This window comes from Cyprinus carpio, chromosome A2 (assembly GCF_018340385.1).
Source record: "Cyprinus carpio isolate SPL01 chromosome A2, ASM1834038v1, whole genome shotgun sequence".
NCBI classification, from domain to species: domain Eukaryota; kingdom Metazoa; phylum Chordata; class Actinopteri; order Cypriniformes; family Cyprinidae; genus Cyprinus; species Cyprinus carpio.
In genome coordinates, this window is record NC_056573.1 from 1,130,045 (window position 1) to 1,149,592 (window position 19,548).

The window sequence follows — 19,548 nt, forward strand, 5'->3', positions numbered from 1 at the left end:
CATTAAACAACTCTTTCATCGTTTCTACTGATGTGTGAAATTTTGAAAATAACCTGTGTGTTTATGTGTGTGTGTGTGTTTTTGCTTAACATTTGTCTCAGGGATGTAAAGCCTGACAACATGTTGCTAGACAAGGCAGGCCACTTGAAGCTGGCAGACTTTGGGACCTGCATGAAAATGAACAAGGTACTAAAACTACACATTTTCATAAAAGTCACTGGATGACTTGTTGGTCTCGAGTAAGTCCTGTAAATGTACAGGTATGAAGCATAATGTAACGTGGAGGTCTCAAGATTCTTTTTTAGAAGCATAAAAGCGTATTTGAACTTGACTCGTTGTATTAAATTACAGTTCTGACTATGAATTATGGAAAGAAGCTAAACCTGACACCTGGCACAAAAATGCATACAATTATACTCATTCAATAATAGAAACCAAACATGTACAAATTTAACTTAATTATGGGAATAATACTCATGGTAAGTGATTTGAAACCTTTCTAAAAATCTCTTGAGATTTGATAGTCCGATTAATCATCTGATTGTGGTTATTTGATTTCATCACAATTATTTGAGATAACTATAATAATTGTGCAATTTGCATCACATTTTGTCATTCAAATAAGGGAAATGTAAGCATGTAAAGAAGTGCAACACATTCACGTTGGTGTGTACTTTCCAGTGTGCAAATATTTGACGACGTAACAATAATCGTCATTCTTCAATCTTCTTCAAAAATCTACGTCATCTAGAGCTATTCAGTCTCACTAATCAACAAGGAAACATTCACAAGCAAAGTGCAAATAAATGTAATTTATTAGAATACAAAAAAGTACACTGAGTTTTTAAATATTTTGCATCAGACTGTTTTTAATAATTATGTAATTATTTATAGTACTACTTCCAACTGTATAAACTATAAATAGATTATTGTGCTGATACCAGTTAAAACTATATATTGAATAATATGTGTTAAATAATGTTCTTAGTCTTTCCTTCCTGTGATATGGCAGCCTAGACAAAAACTACAAAAATTTACTTTCAGTTAAATGCCAGAGACGGTTTATATTAATATACCAATAATAACTAGGAAAAAAAGCGTTATGCTTAACACAGGACTTTTAATTATAAACAAGTCTAAAAACACTGGGACGATGATCTGATCTGTAATAGAAAACTGAATTGCTCATGACGTCATAAAAGTGAAGCCACCGCGCCGCCATATTGGTTGTTATTCCCATACACTCTGTTGAAATAATAGCATGGGGAAAAAAATAAAAATAGTTGTTGTTATCATTGTTTTTTGACCAATGTTAGCTTGTATTCTAATAAATATGCTACCCAAAGATACATTTTCCAATTTTGATACCACAGCAAAAACTAACTAGACTAACAAATAGAAAGTTTAAACATTATTAAAGACAAGTGAACAATAAGAACAAATGAACAAACTACAAGCAATAGCATAATTAAATATATAGAACAATAGAAAGATACAAACGAAATAATGCTTTTTATGTTTGTGGGTGTTCAGGTATTGAATATTCATGTGTAAAATAACATGCACTAATCTTGCTTTTTCATAGCCATTTGAAATAAGAGCCAACCACTGCATTTTAATCATGAATCGATCCAAAAAAGAAGCTACACACTTGTAACACGTGCAAAGTTTGATTTAAAGGGATATTTCGCTCTAAAATGAAAATAAGCCCATGATTCACTCACCCTCAACACGCCATCCTAGGTGTATATGACTTTCTTCTTTCAGATGCATCCAATCGGAGTTACATAAAAAATATTGTGGCTCTTCCAAGCTTTATAATAGCAGTAAATGGGTGTTGTTTTTTCAATAGTCCAAAAAGAAGTCCAATAAAGTGCATCCATCCATAATAAAAAGTGTCCCACATGGTTCCAGGGGTTGAATAAAGGCCTCCTGAAGCAGATTAATGCATTTTTGTAAGAAAAATATCTATATTTAGAACTTTATAAACAGTAATCTCTAGCTTCCGGTAACTGTCGTAAGCGCCCTTCACAAAAAGAACACCTCTCTGGCGGATGACGTAGGACGTCTGCGTTTTGTAGACTTTTGTATACTTTTTTTTTTGCACGTGTGCTCTTAAATACATTTTACAGTTCACTATTTTTTGTTTTGCAAATATGAGAAACACTTGCACCGTTAAAGCCAACAAACTGGCACATTTAGTGTTCTTTCAGTTCTGCTTTAGACTCTATTCTTTTGTTTTTCCCGCTCTCAGGATGGAATGGTACGTTGTGACACAGCAGTAGGAACTCCTGACTATATTTCTCCCCGAGGTACTGAAGTCGCAGGGAGGGAGACGGTTACTATGGCCGAGAGTGTGACTGGTGGTCTGTGGGGGTCTTCCTGTATGAGATGCTCGTCGGTGAGTTTCAACATCAGTGCAACCAGAGTGCTTTCTGTTCCTGCTTACAAACAGTCAGACGGTTGCCAGTAAATCACCACACTTTTTCGCTATGTGATTATTAAAGAAACATGCATTTCTCCTCATTCATGCAGTGAAAAATTCATCAGACTGAATTAAACTGGTAACTTGAGTGATCCATTAAAATAACCTGCTAATAAGCCATCAATCACAGTGCACAGTGTGTGTGCAAGAACAACACATTAGAAAATCGTGTTGTCTTGGCATTGTTTTGTGGTGAGCACTGCACAGTCTTTTTATCCTCACATTTCAAACCCCCAGAGTGCTCTTGTTTATTAAAAGCTACACTTCAGAGCATGGGATCCTACAACCAGTGTGCATTTTGGCTCCAGTTTAAATTCTCAGAAACTAAACTGCAACTAGAACTGCATAAAGGCAAAGACATGAATGGGAGCTTTCCCAACAGATGTGCGATCACAAAGCTAGGAACAGAGGAGGCCTTCAGAAGAATAAGGGTCTGTGTTGTTTAATGTATCCTCAGGTGACACGCCGTTTTATGCTGACTCTCTGGTGGGCACCTACAGCAAGATCATGAATCACAAGAATGCCTTGACCTTCCCCGATGACAGCGACATCTCAAAGGATGCAAAAAGCCTCATCTGTGCTTTCCTCACCGACAGGTTTGCATACAAAAAAAATACATTAAACTTCAGAAGATTAATATATCAGCCACTGAAAAACTTCGTAGAATGACCGGTTTATAGTTTTTGACAGCTGACGCAATCATCTATACTACTGTTGCCTCACACTAGAGGTTAGGGAATTAAACAAACAAACTTGTGTAGCCTGCCCTTTACATTTGTGCTGCAGACATGAACAATACCCCGGATCTTCCTAACAATTAGGCTTATTGTGAGCACTTCTAAGTGATTCTTAATACTTACAGTACCTCTCGGTTTGTTTCAGTTTCATTGCCTTGTGGAAATGACACCTTCATTTAATTACTAATTTCTGCATTTTCACTAAACTTAAAGAAGGAATATTAATAGCTACAAAGCCTTGATTTGGATTAGGTCAAGCATAAAGATTACAATTAAGATCAGTGCTTTCATATCCTTCCTGAAAACGTTAGATGATAATTTGATAAGGTGTTGATAAATGGCACCTCTCTGTTAACTATTCTTTTTCAGGAGCTTATGAGTATAAAACTCACCCTGGATCTGTTTGCAGAAGTACATTGTTTTCATCACTGTTCTGTTGCATATCAAGAAGTGAACAAAAGCTTGTTTACTCAAAATACATTATGCTAATCTCATCTCCTCTCACTAGGGAGGTGCGGTTAGGACGCAATGGAGTCGACGAAATCAAGCGACATAGTTTTTTCAAGATGACAGTGGGCATGGGAGAGAACATCAGAGAGAGTGAGCTGAGTTTCTGAACCTCAAATGTGGCAGCTTAATTATGAAATCAAATTTTTAATTCATGTCTTTTGTTTTTGAAAACATCTGTATACTAGTATACTGGTAAAATATGCAATTATCAAAGCCTTTCATGAGGCCCTTAAAAAGGTATTTTAAAAAACTGTTTTTGTCCATACAAAACAACACCAGACCCCTCTGACTTTATATTCAGTTTGATGTGCTGTCAAAAGTCTTTGAAGAGCTTTACAGTACCGTGTTAGTTTGGCGAATTTCATTACTGTTGTGAAATAATAAATTAAGTTGCAAACATGCTCTTTGAATTACTCATACTTTTTGAATCGTCATTTACAAATGTATAAATACAAAGTGATTTGCTGTAATTTTGCAGTCTGTCCATCTATTTCTGAGCAGAGGCACCAATATACCAACAAGAACTAAAATCGTACCTGCCTTGAAATTTTTGTGCTTGTGGCATTATTTGTTCATTCTCATTAAAATGCATTACTGTATTGTTGCATGTAGCGGCTGCTCCAGTGGTGCCGGAGCTAAGCAGTGACGTAGACACAAGCAACTTTGACGACATTGAGGAGGATCGAGGGGAGGAGGAGACATTCCCCATTCCTAAAGCATTTGTAGGCAATCAGCTTCCGTTTGTGGGCTTTACCTACTACCAGTGAGTATTGAGATTTAGAACAGGCAGTCGGTTCTAAGAGCCCAATGTTTGTGTTAAATTAATCAATTATTGACTCTCTGCCAGGTTTCATCGGGAAGCAGCTATAAAGACAAGTGACAACCACAGCTCGACAAAGGAAGATAAGAGTCATGTAAGCTCCAAAAAAGACTTTAAAATAGATTTTCATAGCGTCATTATAGTGAGTATCTTTCTTAAACTGCAAGGATGACCGATTGTGTTTCTCTGATCTCTCAGTTGGAGAATCTTAAGAAGAGAATTTATCAGCTAGAAGAACAACTTCACAGTGAGATGCAGCTGAGAGATGAGATGGAGCAGAAGTGCAGGTGTTTATCTGTCTGTTTGCACATCTACCCAAACACCTTATCTATCCATCCATCTGTCCTTCAAACCAGTCAAGCACATCAACCATTCAGATCTAACACAAACACCTCATCCATTCATCCAGAATGAGTCAAACACCTCATCCATCCATCAGTCCTTTACCAAACACCCTACCAAAACCAATCAAACAATTCATCCATACATCCGTCCATCCATCATCTTACACCCTATCCAAACCAAACACCTCATCCTTCCATCCATCAAGTCCATTACCAAAAACTGTATCCGAAACCAATCAAACACCTCAACCATCCATCCAAAACCAATCAAACACCTCATCCGTTCACCCAAAACCAGTCAAACACCTCATCCGTCCATCCAAAACCAATCAAACACCTCATCCATCCATCCATAATCAACCAAACACCTCATCCATCCATCCAAAACCAATCAAACACCTCATCCGTCCATCCAAAACCAATCACCTCACCCTCAGCCATACATCCAAAAACAATCAAACACCTCATCCATCCAGCCATCCATCCATCCATCCAAAACCAATCAAAACACATCAACCATCCATCCAAAACCAATCCATCCAAAACCAAACACCTCAACCATTCATTCAAAAAACCAATAAAACTCCTAATTCATCCATCCAAAACCAATCAAACACCTCAACCATCCATCCAAAACCAATCAAACACCTCATCCATCCATCCAAAACCAAACCACCTCATCCATCCATCCATCCATCCAAAACCAATCAAACACCTCATCCGTTCATCCAAAACCAATCAAACACCTCATCCATCCATCCAAAACCAATCAAACACCTCATCCATCCATCCATCCATCCAAAACCAATCAAACACCTCATCCGTTCATCCAAAACCAATCAAACACCTCATCCATCATCCATCCAAAACCAATCAAACACCTCAACCATCCATCCAAAACCAATAAAACACCTCAACCATCCATCCAAAACCAATCAAACACCTCAACCATCCATCCATCCAAAACCAATCAAACACCTCAACCATCCATCCAAAACCAAACACCTCATCCATCCATCCATCCATCCAAAACCAAACACCTCAACCGTTCACCCAAAACCAGTCAAACACCTCATCCATCCATCCAAAACAATCAAACACCTCAACCATCCATCCAAAACCAATCCATCCAAAACCAAACACCTCAACCATTCATCCAAAACCAATAAAACTCCTCATCCATCCATCCAAAACCAATCAAACACCTCATCCGTCCATCCAAAACCAATCAAACACCTCAAACATCCATCCAAAACCAAACACCTCAACCATTCATCCAAAACCAATAAAACTCCTCATTCATCCATCCAAAACCAATAAAACTCCTAATTCATCCATCCAAAACCAATCAAACACCTCAACCATCCATCCAAAACCAAAAACCTCATCCGTCCATCCCATCCAAAACCAATCAAACACCTCATCCATCCATCCATCCAAAACCAATCAGACTCCTCACCCGTCCATCCAAAACCAATCAGACTCCTCACCCGTCCATCCAAAACCAATCAGACTCCTCATCCGTCATCCAAAACCAATCAGACTCCTCATCCATCCATCCAAACCAATCAGACTCCTCACCCGTCCATCCATCCAAAACCAATCAGACTCCTCACCCGTCCATCCAAAACCAATCAGACTCCTCACCCGTCCATCCAAAAGCAATCAGACTCCTCATCCAAAGCCAATCAAACTCCTCATCCATCCATCCTAAAGCAATTCCACTCCTCATTAGATTAGATTAGATAAGATTCAACTTTATTGTCATTGCACATGTAATGTACAAGGCAACAAAAAATGCAGTTAGCAATCCATCCAGAACCAATCAAACACCTCATCCATCCATCCAAACCCTTCACCCCACCCAGCCACAATACAACAGTCTATCAAAAATCCATCCATCATCCATCTCAAATCAAACTCTTCATTCAGCCATCCATATGTACTGTAGATCCATCCATCTTCAATAATCCATCCACCTTTTCTCATTTAAGCTCCTCATCCCTATTCGGTTGTTAAGTGATGACGTAAGAAGCGCTGTTTCCGGGTCCAAGCCTGGCTTCACTGGAGAAATACGACCTCAGCAGCCGTTTATGAGCACTGTTTATTCATATTAATCACTTAAGCTAAACGCTTTCAAACTTACAGTGTCATGTACACTACAGTCTCCATGCTCACAGCATCCCAAACACAAATAATTTTTATATTTATTTATTTATATATATATTTTCATTATCTGGCTATCTGGGACTTCGGTATGGAGTTAAAAAGGTTAGGATTATAACTTTCTTGGTATTATTATATCACATTGTGAGTTTATATTAGCACCTTTTGTTGTTTTCTCGTCGTGGTATCTGATTTTAAAGCTGTTTGGACACGGAAAGCGGTTTTGGTTAGACATGTGACGTCAGACTTAAAAAACCAAAATCCAAAACCTAAAGTCAATTTTTCTCACTATAAAATCAGGCCTTTGAAATCTGTTATTTGATTAATTTCCCCCTCAGGGCATCCAATACAAAGCTAGACAAGATAATGAAAGAGTTAGACGAGGAGGTGAGTGAAATCATTTCATCTCTAAAGCATGAATGTAAATAATTACTGAGAGTATGTATTTTGTATACAAGACTTTAATAGATACAGTAATTAAAGTTAAATATCTGTTAAAATTTGAGTTGTTTTTAGTATGTTGATTCTCGATTTCTTGATATTCTGTTTTCCTGACGTGATTCAGAGTAACCTAAGGAAGAGTATGGAGACCAACATGTCTTTACTGGAGAAAGACAAGATCATGATCCAGCACCGAACAACAGAACATCAGAGAAAGGCGGAACAGGAGGCTGAAAAACGAAGAAATCTGGAGAATGAGGGTGAGGATTCAGTGTCTCATTCCAGTATACAGTACAGACCAAAAGTTTGGAAAAACATTACTATTTTTAATGTTTTTGAAAGAAGTTTCTTCTGCTCATCAACCCTGCATTTATTTGATCAAAAAAAACAGAAAAAAACAGTAATATTGTGAAATATTATTACAACTTAAAATAATAGTTTTCTATTTGAATATACTTTAAAAAAAATAATTTATTCCTGTGATGCAAAGCTGAATTTTCAGCATCATTACTCCAGCCTTCAGGTGTCACATGTAACATCCAGTCTATCACATGATCATTTAGAAATCATTCTAATATTCTGATTTATTATGAGTGTTGGAAACAGTTCTGCTGTCTAATATATTTGATGAACTAAAAGGTTAAAAAGAACTGCATTTATTCAAAATAAAAACACATTCTAATAATATATTCTCTATAAATATTTTCTTTACTATCACGTTTTTATCAATTTAACACATCCTTGCTGAATAAAAGTATTGATTTTATTTAAAAAAAAAAAGGAAAAAAAAATTACTGACCCCAAATTACTGACCAGTAGTGTATATTGTTATTACAAAATATTTATATTTTAAAAACATAGATTCTTTTTTTTTTTTTTTTACTTTTTATTCATCAAAGTATCCTAAAAAAGTATCACATGTTCTGAAAAATATTAAGCAGCAGAACTGTTTCCAACTTTGATAAATGAATCATCATATTAGAATGATTTTCTAAAGGATCATGTGATAATGATCCTAAAAATTCAGCTTTGCATCACAGAAATAAAATGATAATTTAAAAGTATAATAAATTTAAAAACAATTATTTTAAATTGTAATAATATATCACAATATTACATTTTTTTCTGTATTTTCGATCAAATAAATGCAGGCTTGATGAGCAGAAGAAACTTCTTTCAAAAACATTAAAAATAGCAATGTTTCCAAACTTTTGGTCTGTACTGTATATTTTAAAAAAAAGGAGGCAATGAAACTTTGCTCAGAGTCACCGTCAGAACAGACATATTACAGACAATATTATCGATCTGACAATACTGACACTCTCAGATGAGAACACAGTGAGATCCGAGGAAACCAGTACCAGCAAAGAGCAGCCAGACCAGTATGTCCAATTTATGTCTGTCTGTAAATCAGCTAATGGAAACATGAATATCATTAAGCCAAGTGCTGTGTCGGTCATTATAATACACATTTTAAAGCTCTGATCACATGTTATAAGGAAAGAGTGAAGCATCCCCCATATTAAATCTTTTTATTTCCTAAAAAAAAAAACAACTTCAAAAAAGTGTTTTCCTTTTTTCTAAGTGTCATACTTTGAAGGAGCAGCTGGAAGACTCGAGGAAAATGAGTCAAAAACAATGAAAAGCCCAGCTGCAGAACCAAGTAAGTTTATCAAGAACACTTCAGGAATGTGAAAATATTTTAGGAATTAGACAAGGAGGTGATGTATAGCCGTTCTTGGATTTCCTTAAACTCAAATACTGTGGCTGCTGTGGGAAATATTGTGCCACATGACAATTAAGAAACCCCATCTCGCACAACCTTGTCCTCACAGCTGAGGGAAGCCAACGGATCTTCCTGCGGGCCGAGTCTGACACGTTGGTGCGTTTGAGGAAAGAGCCACACAGATCCCAACCTGGGCGTACAGTCCATGAGCCAGAGCTGGAGAGCGTGTGAATCGCGAGCTGCAGGAAAAGGGGATGCCGTGCCGCGGAGAACGTTCAAACACCAGCTGGAAAAGAGCTGCTCCAGCTGCAGACCATACTAGACACGAGACAGAGACGGACCTGCAGCCAGGGCTCAGAGGAGATCAGAGAGAACTGCAAGGTAAAGAGAGGGCTTTCCCTGATCTGACCTGATTTGAGCAGAGAAGCTTCCATGTGGCCGGACATAAAGCCTGATCGTGAAAAGAATTGCAGTGATGGTTGTCCTGGAAATTTTGTGCATCTCCACTGATGGTCTTTCCAAATGCCATTCTCCTCTGTTTGCTCAGTTGGCTGGACGGCCTGCTGCTCTAGGAAGAGCCTTATTTAAGAGACTTAGTGAAGGCCATTGTGCTCTCAGGACTCTCTTTTTCCTTTAGTAAGCCTTCCTCAGATCTGAAACCTTAGATCGATACAGTCCGTTTTCTGAGCCATGCATGCTTGATTTGGCTCGTTTTTTACTCCTATGCGTTTTTAGCGTTAGACCTTACATAAACAGGTTATGTGCATTTTCCAAAGTCATGTCCAATCATTAAAATTTACCACAGATCTACTCCCAACAAAGTGTAGAAACATCTCAAAAATGATCCAGAGAGTAGGGATGTACCTGAGCTCAATTTCAAATACCGTAGCAAAGGCTCTGAATACTTGTCAAGCTTTGTATCCTTAAAAATGCAAATCGGCAAAGTATGTCAAAAATCAGTTTTTTGCTTTGTTTGTTTTGGGGAATGGAAGTGAGATTGAGGTTAAACAAAGTTAAGGGGCTGTTCAAAGTTGTAAAAAAAAAAGAAAAAAAGAAAAAAGAAAAATATATATTTTGACCCCTAGACCGCAAAACCAGTCTTAAGTGTCAATTTTTTGTAATTGAGATTTATAGACATCATCTGAAAGCTGAATAAAATAAGCTTTCCCCACTGATGTATGGTTTGTTAGGAGGACAGTATTTGGTCGAGATACAACTATTTTGAAAATCTGGAAGCTGAGGGTGCAAAAAAATCAAATCATATTCTGAAAAAATCACCTTTAAAGTTGGGTCCAATATGAAATTCTTAACAATGCATATTACTAAATCAAAATTAAGTTTTTGATATAATTTATGGTAGGAAAGGTACAAAATAAAATCTTCATTGAACATTGATTTTTACGTTAATATCCTAATGATTTTTGGCATAAAATAAAAATTTATAATTTGACCCATACACTGTTTTTTTGGCTATTGCGCTATATATAGGATATATATATATATATATATATATATTATATATATAGATATACCATATCTATTATATATATTCGTTTTTTGTTCATTTAAATTTTTTGTTGTTTTTCAATATATTGCTTTAGTTCGCCAGGAAATAACTAAATTTTTTAAATTTCCAAACATTCCCTTTGCAAATAGTGTGATAATCCAGTGTATGTGTAATTGTCTGTTGTTTGTCTCTTTTCTAAAGCTCGTATCACTGTGTGCAGGAGGACAACAAACTTTGCAGCACAGTCCGTGTCTAAAGCAGAGCTGAACAGGAAACAAATGCAGGACAGATGTAATGTTCTGGAGAACGGTACTATTTGTATTGTTATATTTAAAAAATGTGCATACATTTTTGTATAGTGTACATAATTGCACGTCGATTGTGTACCAGTAGGAAGTTAAGCTTAGTCCAGTTTTACAAGACATAAATTACATTTATGCCAATTTAGGTAGATACGGTACAAGGTCGCTGGTAACCTGGTAAAGGTAGCCCGTAGTTTACTTTGTTTTTTGTTTCATTTCCGATGTTTTCTCACAGTGTAAGAAAGTTAATGCAATGTTAAAAAAAACACACATACAGTTTTGTGCATTCCGAGCATTTCAGGAAACTGAACTATTAAATTTACAGCAATGGCATCACTTGAATGGAAATCTGGGCAGCACGGTAGCATGTAAACATTTCCTCACTGTGGCAAAGGTATGATCTATAATTCCTAAATATAAAACAGTGAAACTGGGATAGTGTTTTACATTAGTGAGGTACAATTCGTATATCGTCACTTCCAACCTGAGTTATTATTCCAAGCTAGTCTCCTGTTATGAGGCACCTGTGTTTTATAAAGTGATGTGTTTGATGTGTAACCAGTGTTTCGATGGCTCCTGCGTTTTAGGAGAAGAAACGTCTGGAAATCGTGACCTGAACGACGAAGCTTGAAGACTCTGCAGCAGCGGCTGGATCAGGAGTTGAACAGAGCATCGCATCACTAAGGCTCAGCTCACAGACAAATATGAGTCTTATCGAAGAGATCCAAGTCAGCTGCCTATGCACAGTAAGTTCTGCGTGCGAATACGTGCCGCGACCATCGTTACTCTGCGTGCCCCGACACACACAACCAGCGTCTCGTTTCACTGCGAGCCAAGACACCACCTCTAAGTTTTCACACTAATGCATATTGGAACAATCATAATTTATTTTAATAGCACCATTGTGATGCTATTTAAATAAGTTTCAGAGCAAGTACGCCCTGTGGTGTAATCAGACGGTAAAATTCTTGTGAGCTGATATCGTATTAAAGATAGTTTCAACCAATATGAACACTGGCTTAAAATGTGCTCACTCTACCATCCAAGATTAGATGAGTTGTTTTCTTCTTCTTCTGTTTCTTTCTTCATCAGCTTTGGAGAAATGTACACTGCACAGTGTCTCAGGCAATGGATCTCTGCAGTGAAGGGTGCCGTCAGAAAAGAGTCCAAACAGCTGATAAAAACATCACAATAATCCACACCACGCCGTCCATCACTTGTGAATGTGGATAAGGCGCACGTTTATAAGAAACAAATCCATTATTAAGGCATTGTAAATTTAATCCATCACTTCTGGGCTTCCATAATAATGCTTCCTCCTCCGTGAAAAGAATCTTTTCTTTTCTGAATCGGGAAATATGGCACAAAATCAAGTGCTGTTTGACAAAATATAGTATTATAGCAGGGATTTTCTCAAATTAGATAGAGGCGACGGGAAACTAATGGGAAAGGGGGAAACTAAAAGTACTTAAAATTTAATTCTCCAGCAAGACTCTCAGCGACCATCCAAATAAACGTCCTTGCTTCTGCCACTTTATAGTGACTTTCATCCGCAATTTTCAGTTCCATTCAAATGTATTTTTAGTGGCTTCCTGGATCCAGGTGATTGATTCTTCAAGCACACCAGAAATTAGAAAAGTGCATAATGTGGTTAAGAAGAAGTTTGCTACACCCCAAACACACATTACCACTACGGCGCAATCTCATAACAGGAAGTCCAGGCTACAAAGAAAAGGAGAGCGTGTCCAAATGAGCCACACCTCTCTATTGAAAAGAAGTGAAGTACATTAACATTCCAATTCTCTATTTGTACCAAAATAATTAAAGAACAATTACCTGTGACAAAAATGACATCACACTCTTTTAGGAACGTTGGCCTGGAGAGCAAAACTACACTTCCCTCCACTGACCGCTTCAACTAATGCAGAGTCAGTGTTATTTAAAGACCAAATTCAGTATAAACCTTATTGATGATGCATTCTATATACAAGTGAACAGATTAATCGAAATATGAACGGAACAATACAAGTGCATGTTTCCCCATAGAAAGCCATTATATAGAAAATGCTAAATATGGTTAATGCATTGAATGCATTCATATTCTGGACTTGTCTGCTTGCCTATATATCAAAAATATATCATAAATGTCTTAATTTGTGTTTGAAGATGAACGAAGGTCTTATGGCTTTGGGAACGACATGATGAGTCATTACTGGAGCAGGCGGAATTGTTCATTTTTGGGTGAAGTATCATTTAATACGTTGTTAATTGTTTTCCGAACATGAAGCAGTGTTAGAATGTCCTCGGGGTTTTTAGTGATTGAAGGAAACTGAAGTTCTGTATTGCGCTTCTATGGAGTTTTTCACCTCTAAATCTCTGTGACAGTTGCATGACTTAAAACTATGATTAACCTTGACCAAACTGTGACATTATATAATTATAACACTGCGACAAAATATTTAATTAAATTATTACCTGTGCCAAAACACAAAGAGCAACAAAATGGCTCCAATACCTTAATTTAGGCAAACGTAAGTTCTCGGTTAAGATGATATGGTGTTCATTCTTTCTCTGAAAATAAGTCTTTCTGGAAAAATAACAAATACGTCTCCTCTTGTCCAGCGTGTGGAGTCAGAAGTTGTCGGCTGAGAACACTCTGCGGATGCGCAGCGGAGAGCAGTGTGGTGTTATGTGGAGAAGCAGTGCTACCATCTTTTAGTTCGAGACCTCAAGCAGTCTGTACAAAGAAGATGGAGCAGCTGAAATGAAGGCAGAAGCGAGAGAGGCTGGAGGAGGAGTGGAGGGTTAAACTCACACACCTCAGATAGAGCCGGAAAACTTGCCTCGACAAGAGTTAACAGACTGCTGAAGGGGTTTTTACAAGCATACAAGGTTCAATATCTTTCTTCTGTGTTGTCTCCAACTCCCAGGTGAAGGAGCTGGGGCGGGTGCAGTTGGAGCAGGAGCCCGGAAGCTGCAAAGGGCTCCAGAACGAGCTGAAGAATGGACTATGGAGGCCGAAAGGGCGAAGTGATCAGAGAGCAGCTCAAACAGGAAATCAACGCTGCCCTCGGTGAACAAGTGCCAGCCTGCTGAGTTCCAGCTGGCACAGCTCAACAAGTACGCGCTTTCTCTGTCCTGCCCTCAGAAGGGTCATGAATATACTCTGTGAATAGTAGTACGAATTTCTTCCATTATTTTATTTTTTAATACCAATACAAATTGTCTAGTTTCTAAACAGGTTGCATTTAATCATCCCTTAACTTTTTTTCTATATTGAAGGCTGTCAAGGGATTCAAATTACATAATGTGCCGAATTAATTAATTTAATTAAATGCAAATCAACACCAATTTGGTTTAGATTTTTTGTCTTTATTTTGAAAAGCTTGTTGATTTTTGCTGAACACCAGAATCTCTAACTGGAAAGCACCCAAAGACCCCCGGGGTTACCAGTAAAACTAGTTTTGTCACAAAGTTATGTACCGATATGAACTTTTACTCATTGTGACATCATTAGCAGTCACGTCATTTATTACAAGCCGTTTTTCTTGTTTTCAGACACTCTATAAAACTCAGGTGAAGGAGCTAAAGGAGGAGATAGAGGAGAAGAATCGACAAACTCAAGAGGCTCTCAGAAAAGTCCAAGACCTGTACTCCGAGAAGTAAAAAGTCCTTTTCATCATCCAGTAGCATTTGCAAAGGGGCTGCTTTAAAAAAAAATGAATAAAGAAACTGTAGAGAATCTTGTAGCATTTATATTGAATGTCATCTTGTGAACCGCGCCTTTTTTTTTTGTAGGAGTCGCTTTCCTCTCGCTCAGCTGGACCTGACCCGCGACGGCTAATGAGTCGGAGCAGCTGATGCCACAAGGCTGCAGGAGGAGCAGTACTTTGAACTCTCTCAGGAGCACAAGAAAAGCTGCTTCACGGTACAAACAGGAGATCTCAGAGAAGGACTCGACCATCGCACAGGTCTGTGCCTCACCTGAGCCCTTATTAGTGAAGGACAGGCATCCTTCTCTGAATCAGACATGCCTTTTATTTATTACGCCTGGCCTTTAAATATTAGGGGTTATTACTTTTCCATTTTTTGTTCAAATCTTATAACTTCTTCACAACGATAAATGATGCCATAAAAACGCATAAAATTTAATCGATTACAAAAATTTTTTTTTTTTTAAATTTTTGGCAAATAAAATTACTTTTACTGTAGAGGTAAAATTTAAACATGGAATAAAAGTAGCATGATTACTCCTTAAAAAGCAGTTTTTAATAATAATTTCATTGAGCAGTAGTAAAGCCATCGTGGCTCGCCTGGGTGTTCAAGTTAAGCGAGCTTTTTGTTTTGACCTTGTAGACTTAACGGTAGTAGAATATTATATGACGATAGTTATTCTGAAATGAAGCGGTCAGAATGCTCACGAAGTGTTTCTCAGAGCAGAAGTTCTGGAGATGTTGTTCATGTATTTATGTCCTCATTTAAAAAGAGACCAGACTGAAAACATCAAGAGTACAACTGTAGGTGAAACTGTGCGTCTGCGCCATTCATTGACGCAGAGACACGCAGAACATGCAGCATTCATATTTTTGTAGTTTAATATTCACAGACACTAGTCCATATTGACCTACTTTCATTCTACTAATTAAAAATGTAACAAATTCCATGACATTCCACGTTATACAGAAAATGTTGTTTGTATGACTGGATTTCCGTCTGTGTTTTCCACGGAAATCATACGGCCCTAACAATGTATATTAGTCTATTTGTGTTTCATCACATTTTCAGTATCAGATCTTTATGTACTGTGCAAGCCATCTGTTGTTTTATTTCTGGTCGTTATTTGTAACTCTGTGGTTATATCAGTGGCTAATTAGATTATAATGCGTTTTCACTTAGCTTGAAGAATCCAATAAAACCCTTACCAAAGATGTGGAGATCCTCAGCAAGGAGAAGACAGAACTGAACGAGAGACTCCGAGCTCAAGAAGAAGGTAATATTATTGCCAGTTGGTTAACCTGCACTTTATCTCCATGCATTATCATAACTTTTCTAATGTCTTCCTGTAAGTTTACTGGCTGTAACAGGAAGGAGGAGCTGGCAAACCACCGTAAAAGGCCCATTACGAGAATGCCCTGAATATAGAAAAGAACTCTGAAAGGCCCGATATAACCAGGTTTGGTTTTGCTTGTCCTTAAAAGTGAAAAGCTAATGTGAACCTGAGTGTTTTGTCTTAATGAAAGAAAATAAGATATGAGAAATATAGGCATGCTTCTGAGAGTGCAGGCCTACGCGGACTAATGTGAGCCACACACTGAGGGCTTGTTTTGGGGGTCAGGTTGTCCATTTTGCTGATTTGCTTAAACTTTTCTATTTCTGATTTCATGTTAATTTTATTTAAAGTTTTGTGATTTTGTTTTGTATTTTAGTGTTTGTCACTTAGCAGTTAGGTTTTAGTTATTTTAGTACATGTTAAGCTCAAAGAAAAAAGAAATGTTGCCAAGAATTAAAGGCAGAAATATGAGTAATCAATGTTACTGAAGTGGGATTTATACACTAAATGAAAGCTGGGTCAAATAAGCTTTTCGTTGGTGTATGGTTTTATTAGGACAATGTTTGGCTGAAGAGATACAGCTATACAAAAGAAAAATCCTGGAATCTGAGGAGTGCAAAAAAATCTAAATATTAAGAAAAATCATCTTCAAAGTTGTCAAAATGAAGTTCTTAGCAATGCATATTACTAATCAAGAAAATCAGTTTTGATATATTTTTCAGTAGGAAATTTACACAAAATATCTTCTTGGAAGCATGATCTTTACTTAATATCCTAATGATTTTTTTGGCGTAAAGAAAGATGGGTAATTTGGGCTCATACAGTATTTATTTTGAAATGGCAGCCACGATACTGCAGAGACTTTAAGACTGCTTTTTTGCGCATAAGGGGTCCAATGCCTTTGAGTTCTTTTTCTTTGTGGTAGCATTTGTTTTCATATCATGTAATGGAAATGTTTTTTATGGTTTTAGTTAATTATAATAACCCTGTGACAAGCTCAGTTAACAAAGGGGTGATATTGAAGCTTGAATTTCAAAACTATTTTTTTTTTCAAATCTAGTTTTACATACTACTATATATGCTATTTTGTATTTTCATGCTTAATAGAACATCTAGTTTGTAACAGCAAAGTCAATTACAAGTCTTGTCTCTTGAGGTATCTTATGTGGCTGAAACCTATGAGGGCCAAAACATTATCATTTGGTGTTTAAATCAGGTCAAAATCTTGTGCTCTCTAAGCAAAGGCAATTGTAGTCAATCTGCATCTTAGCAGCCTCGACATGTGACTGCAGGCGGTGAATAATAAACTGGCTGAGATCGCCGAACGGGAAGGACATGAAGTTGGACTCCAGAAGAAGAAGGCAGCTCCACTGACCTGCGCCAAGAAAGAAGAAGGGGAGAACATAAGCTGCAGCTGGAGCTCCAAGCGCAGGAGAAGGAGAAGTTCAACCACATGGCCATCAAGTACCAGAAGGAGATGAACAGAGATGCAAGCGAGCAAGTCTATGTTTATTAGCCTTTTCCCCACAGTCACAAAGGGTTACTCGCTTGGTTTTTCAGTTTTTATCTGACTGATGCAATGGGATTGATTATCAAAGTCAGTTTCAACAAAGACTGGTCTGCTGCGGTGAAGGCTTGTCACCGTGAAAACTTGTGATCGAGTTGCATGACTAGACGCAGCCTCAGAATAATGTCGATATTCATGAGCCATGCATTTGCATGTTGTGTTCAGATCTGTTTGGGAGTTTCTTTTCACTATTACCAGTTAGTTTAAATCTCATTGGATTAAAATTTACTGACTTTGCTCACATGATAAAACAACTTCCCCCAAAAAAAGCAGGGCGGTTTACGTACTTTTTGGGTAAAACCTGCGCCTTACGGGTGTTCTGGTCAGGTGGCTACAAAAATGAACTTTTAAAGAGTGATGCAAAAATAATGCTTTTTCACTCATAAATTGAGATGCATACACTCAGATCTGTGAGGCTTATAGATAAGTCAGTTCCAAAATGAATACTAAACCTGTGCTATTTAAAAAGAAAATAACAATACTACAACATAGTGAAGCATTATACAAGCAATTTTAAAAAAGTCCTGGTCATTTTTTGACTTAGGACACGCCAGATTAGGTAAAAGAGTTTCAGCACAGAAGACAGGTGTTAATCACTTTGTGGTTAATATTTATTTACCTGCCGTTTGCAGCAGGTGGCAGAGGAGTGCATTATGCTTGTGAGTTTGGGGAATACGGCCCCTGGGCAGTAAGGGAGAGTGACATTAGAGCAGCAGGAAAGCCGAGCGACATGCAGCTCCAGCGTGGACAGCTCCAAGCGTGCCAAAACACTGCAGCCAGGCGGGGTGGACAGTGGCATGGGCTGGAAGCGGACTGCAGCTGTAATAGGCTGAGCATTTCTGTCCTATAGATCTAAATTTAGGTAAGGGGCAGAAAGGTTCAAGCCAGTTGGTAAGTCTGGTTTTTCAGTCTGAATAAACATTGGTTAGCGTTTTTGTCGATAGGAAGGACCTCTCAATAGAGGCTAATTCTAGGCTTTTAGTTACAGTAAGAGTAGGCATGTGCTGGGAACAGATTTACAAAAACATTTCTGCTGCAAAATCCATTATACAGGAGCAAAGGCAAGTACAGAAAATAAATGGATTTAATGTTTTGGCAGTTTACCACCACAATTCATAGTTTATTAGCAAGAAAGTATTACCTTCATTTTGAATACCTTTTCCATCCCGAACCACTCAATGAGAATTTGGTTCCAGTTTTCCAAATAATGTAGCAAATGGTATGGCCATGCTCTCATTAAGCAGTGTGAAGTAGAGATAAAAAAATATGAGCTTTTGGTGAGAGAGGATTCTTTTGGAATGCACATTTTTGTCATGTATATATTTAGTGTTGTCAAGAAAGCAGGTGTCATGATTAATAAAATACAAAATAAACAAAATAAAAGTTTTTAGTTTACATAATATATGTATGTGTATTGTGTGTACATTTAATTATGTTTGCCATATGAACACACATACAGTATACTATACTTAGAAAATATTTATTATATATTTATATTCTTAGATTTTTATAATTATATGCATAAATATATTTTAATATATAAAACATATTCTTAAATATATACATGCATGTGTTTGTATTTATATATCCCCACTAATATACGGTGTACCTTTATATATTAAACAAAATAATAATATGTAAAAAATGCAAATACTTTTATTTTGGATGCGATTAATCTTTGACAGCACTAATTTAAAACAAAAATTATGTTTGTATTCTGTTTATATTAGTTAGCCATTTCATTAAAAAAAATAAAATAAAAAAAATTATTGCATAAATTATTTGTGCTAATGTATGTCAGTTTGTTAGGTTGTTGTATTTTAGGTGTATATGACTTTATTCCTTCAAACCAACCCAATCATATATCAATTCATACATATTCACTAATAAAGG

At 37.1% G+C, this 19,548-nt stretch overlaps 1 pseudogene; it reads left to right on the top strand.

Moving 5' to 3' along the window:
• The window catches only part of LOC122135225, a 59,867-nt pseudogene that overhangs the window by 34,343 nt on the left and 5,976 nt on the right, over positions 1 to 19,548 (top strand).